The sequence below is a fragment of the Myotis brandtii genome, unplaced genomic scaffold (genome assembly GCF_000412655.1).
Source record: "Myotis brandtii unplaced genomic scaffold, ASM41265v1 scaffold151, whole genome shotgun sequence".
Taxonomy (NCBI): domain Eukaryota; kingdom Metazoa; phylum Chordata; class Mammalia; order Chiroptera; family Vespertilionidae; genus Myotis; species Myotis brandtii.
In genome coordinates, this window is record NW_005355461.1 from 342,420 (window position 1) to 347,737 (window position 5,318).

The 5,318-nt window shown below is 40.5% G+C and overlaps 1 long non-coding RNA gene across 1 annotated transcript in view; it reads left to right on the forward strand.

Annotated features, from left to right (window-relative positions):
• Nucleotides 1-484: 484 nt before the first annotated feature.
• LOC106725274 overlaps nt 485-5,318 on the forward strand; it is a 16,104-nt gene continuing 11,270 nt past the window's right edge. Inside the window, exons 1-2 of the long non-coding RNA XR_001361139.1 lie at nt 485-502; nt 766-967. This is a non-coding gene — a long non-coding RNA (uncharacterized LOC106725274). The remainder of the gene's footprint in view (nt 503-765; nt 968-5,318) is intronic.

The window sequence follows — 5,318 nt, forward strand, 5'->3', positions numbered from 1 at the left end:
GAATTTCCGGAGGATGAGGCCCAGAAATCAGGATTCCCAGGTGATTCTAATGTGCAGCTAAGGTTGAGAACCACTGCTCTAGGTGCTTTCCAAAGGTCACTTCGTTAACATAACAAAAGACACCTTTATCGCTCTCATCATTTGGGAAATTCCAAGGGTTTTGGAAGCTGTGAGCCAGGAGCCATGGACAAAAACTGAACATATATGAGAAATATATTTTGGTCATCTGACCAAATATACCTTTTTCTTATAAATGACAATATTGCAAATATTAATTACAAGGGGCATATGATAGCACACTCATGCTTTAGCTTTCATAGCACCAAACAGGACTTTTTTTGTTTGTTAATCCTCACCTGAGGATAGTTTTCCATTGTTTTTTAGAAAGAGTGGGAGGGACGGGGAGAGACAGAGAAAGAAACATCAGTGTGAGAGAGACACATTGATTGGTTGCTTCCTGCACGTGCTTGGACCAAGGCCAGGGATTGAGCCTGCAACTGAGGTATGTGCCTGTTATAATAATGCTATGGTCATAAGGAAACCCCTCTAATGTGTGGAAATAATTATTGTGTGAAATGATTACTGTGTGAAATGTTTTCTATGTGAAGAACCCAATACTATGTAACTTCCAAAATGTGGTGAACGTCCCACTATCTTGATGTGAATGCCCTAAGCCCTTAAAGCGTAAACACCCTGCTCCTAGCATAAGGCACAGGTCTGGCCCACACTGATAAGATACCAGTTGTTTACTACTGGCTATACAAGCACCAGATTTTCTTCAGTGGACGTCTCCTGCCTGATGAGAGGAGGACTCCATATCGCTCCATGAGACAAGCCCCTGATTGACTGCTCTGCTGTGTGAGCCTGAACCAACTGCGGCCGCCTGTCTGTCTCCATCTTCGTCGTCCATCTTTCGGTGTGCATCGCTGGGTGTCCTTTGCTGGAGCCTAGGACCCACTAGGAATAGGTAAATAAACCTTGTGTGATTGCATAATAATTCTGTCTTGGATGTTCATGTGTTCCGCTTTGGCTCAGCTGTCTGGACATTGAAGTACCAGGCCATTATTGCCGACTCCTGGTCACCTGCGTTTGTCCCACTCCAGGGGTGGTGTTCATGTGTTCCGGTTTAGCTCAGCCGTCTGGACATTGAAGTACCAGGCCATTATTGCTGACTCCTGGTCACCTGCGTTTGTCCCACTCCAGGGGTGGGCAAACTTTTTGACTCGAGGGCCACAATGGGTTCTTAAACCGGACCGGAGGGCCGGAACAAAAGCATGGATGGAGTGTTTGTGTGAACTAATATAAATTCAAAGTAAACATCATTACATAAAAGGGTACGGGTTTTTTTTTTTTTTTTTTAGTTTTATCCATTTCAAACGGGCCGTATCCAGCCCGCGGGAGAATCGAAACTAGGACCCTTCAGTCTGCAGGCTGATGCTCTATCTACTGAGCCAAACCGGTTAGGGTAACAAACAATACTTTTAACACTGTAGATATTCAGAAATATTTAGCCGAATAATAGAATTTGAAGTACCTGCAATTAAGAACTTTTCCACATGAATAAATAAAAAAGAAAATACAGGACTAGAGATAGTGGAAGGGAGGGTAGGGTGGAAGGGGAAAAAAGCAGGAGATAGAGAAATATGGAATAGTTCCAAGAATAACCATTATGTGACCTATTAAATTTTAATTATGGGGGTTTGGAGAATTTTAGCTGATTCCCAAACACCATGGATATTTAAGTCATGTATTTTAAATGCTAAATAAAAAGTTAATCTTAATTTATAAAGTTATCAGTAAATGCAGCTTTCTGTTACTGCATTCTCTAATTTCTTGCTGCCCTTGCTCAAGTCTGCAGGAGGAAGGTTTTGATTTTTCTTAGTTTTAACTAATTTTGGTAATAAATACTGTGGGGCGCGCAGGTGTTTTGGCCAGGTTCAAACCTCGGACTAATGAAAGGACAGGTTCCTCTCATTGCCACGTGCAAGTCCCAGCTGGAGGGCAGGGCCCTCCCAGCACAATTATAGCCAACAGCTATAGTTGTAAGCTTGAACCTATGGTCCAAACACGTAACCCCACGTGCCTTGTGGAGGGTGCATGTAGTTAAGTGAGGATGAAACTCCCGAGAATGCTGTAAACAACGTGATCACGCCCCTACTTTGCCTCGTGGCATCTGCTATAAAATAAAGACAGGGCTTGTGGGTGCTGTCGTTGTCTCCTCATCAGGGAGCAGCGTCCCACCCAGACCCAGCTTTCATTCTCTTGTCTGTCTTTCCTTAATCCTTTCACCCCCCCACTCAGGATCACGCTTGGTCGTGCTGGCGTGGCACAAAATACCATAGTTCTGAGTTACTAAATATGCTTTTAGAGTACTAAATTAATTACAAAATGAGTGATATTATGAAAGAATAGCAATATGACTTCTTACTAGGATAATTTTTAAAATCTTAAAGTCTATCTCTTCTTTCACAGCCAAACTTTTTGATAGGATTTAAAAAATATATATTTTTATTGATTTCAGAGAGGAAGGGAGAGGGAGAGAGAAACATCAATGATGAGAGATAATCATTGATTGGCTGCCTCCTGCACGCTCCCGACTGGGGATCGAGCCCACAACCCAGGCACATGCCTTGACCGGAATCGAACCTGGAACCTTTTAGTCCCCAGGCCGACGCTCTATCCACTGAGCCAAACCAGCGAGGGCTCATAGAACTTTTTACATTTATTATCTTTATTATTATTATTTTGTTGTTGTTAATCCTCACCTCAGGACATTTTCCCATTGATTTTTAGAGAGAGTGGAAGGGAGGAGGAGAGACAGAGAAACATCATCTATCCACTGAGCCATACCAGCTAGAGCTATATTTTTTTTATCTACACTTTCTTACTTCTAATCCATTCTTCAGACCACTGAAGTCTGGACTTACTCTATAAAAGATCATCTAAATAAAGGGATCACCTCTCTTCTTCTCTGCATCCAAGGGACAGGGTCCTTCCTTCTTTTCTCCATATTCTAGTAGCACTTGACACTATTGACCAATCTTTTTCCTGAATCCCTGAATCTTCTTTCTTTCTTTTTTTCTATGTTTGCAGACTCTCTTGATTTTTCTCCCATCTGTCAGGATGTATTGTCTCAGTCTCCTTTGAATTCTCATTTCCCTTTACATATGTTGGAAATGTAGACTTGAGGTAGTTTGGAGGTATTAATCAGGAAGGCTGCAGAATAGATTAGATGTAGAAACCGAGGAAAAGAGGAGTCAAAAAGTCTGGCCTTAGCAACTAGGTGATGGGGGAGAGGCATTTATTGAGAGAAAGGAAGACGGGAGAAAGAGGAAGTGTGTGTGTGTGTGTGTGTGTGTGTGTGTGTGTGTGTGAAGAATTCCATTTTGGGTCATTTTACCTCATTCCATTCCTTGTGAAGAACAGCATATAGTTATGGACCTTGAGTAATCTGTCAATGTGAAAAGTAACAACACTATATTAACTAATTATTCCTCTACAATACTCTATTTAATTACTCCTCTACAATGCCTATATTTTTGTAATCTAGAGGAATTTAGAAAAATCCAAAGGAATTCATATAAAAAATAATTGGTGTAGACCTTAGGATTTGATTTAAAAAACGTTTTATTTTGCAATAATTATAAACTAAAACAAGTTGTAAAATGCTACACAGAGGTTCTATATGCCCTTCATTCAGCTCCCTCAATGGTGATATCTTAAAAAACTATAGTGCACTGTGGAAGCCAGGTCATTGATTGGCACCATGCAATTAACTAGACTACAGATCTTACTCCATTTTCATGATTTTTTTCTTACATGCATTCATTTTCTTATGTCTTTGTGTATAATTCTAGGATATGTTCTAAGTGCTATGGTCTGAATGTGTCCTGATAAAATACTTATGTTGAAACCTAACTCCTAAGGTGGGGGATCTTTGGGAGGTGATTAGATCATAAGGGCATAGCCTTATGAATGGGATTAGTCCCCTTATCAAGGAGGCTCAAGAGAACTCCCTTACCTTCTTTCCCCATTTGGGGTTACAGAGGAAAAATGCCACCTCGGAACCAGGAAGCAGGCCTTTACTAGACCTCTGCTGGCACCTTGATCCTGGACCTCCCAGTCTCCAGAACTGTGAAAAAAATCTGTTGTCTCTAAGCTGCCTAATCTATAGTAGATTATTAGAGCAGCGCGAATTGACCAAGACATGTAGATTTGAATAACCACTATCACAACCAAAAGGGTCACTGCTAGAGGATTTATTTTTAATATGGTATTGTATGTTTTGAATTTTAGGAGGATATGATATTCTGCGCTTTCCAAATCTTTAGCCAGGCACATTCATGTTCTTTTCTCAGAGTATTTCTCTCTGAGTTTTCCAGGAAAAATATTTTGGGTAAAGATGTTGTATTTTAATAGACCATATTAAGTTATAAAGTAATCATGATTTTTTTTATACAGTCACATGTGCTTATTAAAGTTGTTTTTTTCATTTCATTTCATTTCATTTATTTTTTAAATTTAAATTCTTTATTGTTTAAAGTATTACATAAGTCTCCTTTTTCTCCCATTGACCTCTTACCAACCGCTCCCACCCCCCAGCATATGCCCTTTCCCCCTCACCCCCCGCCCATCTGTGTCCATTGGTTATGCTCATATGCATGCATACAAGCCCTTTGGTTGATCTCTTACCCCCTCACCCCACACCTTCCCTCATAGGTTGGACAGTCTATTTGATGCTTCTATGACTCTGGTTCTATTTTTGTTCATTAGTTTATGTTGTTCATTATATTTCACAAATGAGAGATCATGTGAAATTTATCTTTCTCTGACTGGCTTATTTCGCTTAGCATAATGCTCTCCAGTTCCATCCATGCTGTTGCAAATGGTAAGAATTCTATTAAGTTGATTTTAAGGTGTATAGTAGGCATAAATATAATAGAGTACTCTATGATGGAAAAATAACAACCAAATATTCCTAAAGGCAAAAAGTAAAACTCAGAACGATTGAGTAGAATGGGGTTGCCAGGGTTTAGGTGTGGGGAAAATGGGGAGATGTTGGTCAAAGGGTGCAACCTTTCAGTTGTAAGGTAAATAACTTCTGGGGTCCTAATATACATCATAGTGACTATCCTATCTAATAAAGAGGGAATATGCTAATTGACCCTTATGCCGTTCACAAAGATGGTGGTGCCACAGCCAATAAGGAGGGAATATGCTAATAGACTGCCCTGCCCTCAAAGATGGCGGCACCCACAGCCAATAAGGAGGGAATATGCTAATTGACTGTCCCACCCTCAAAGATGGCAGTGCCCACA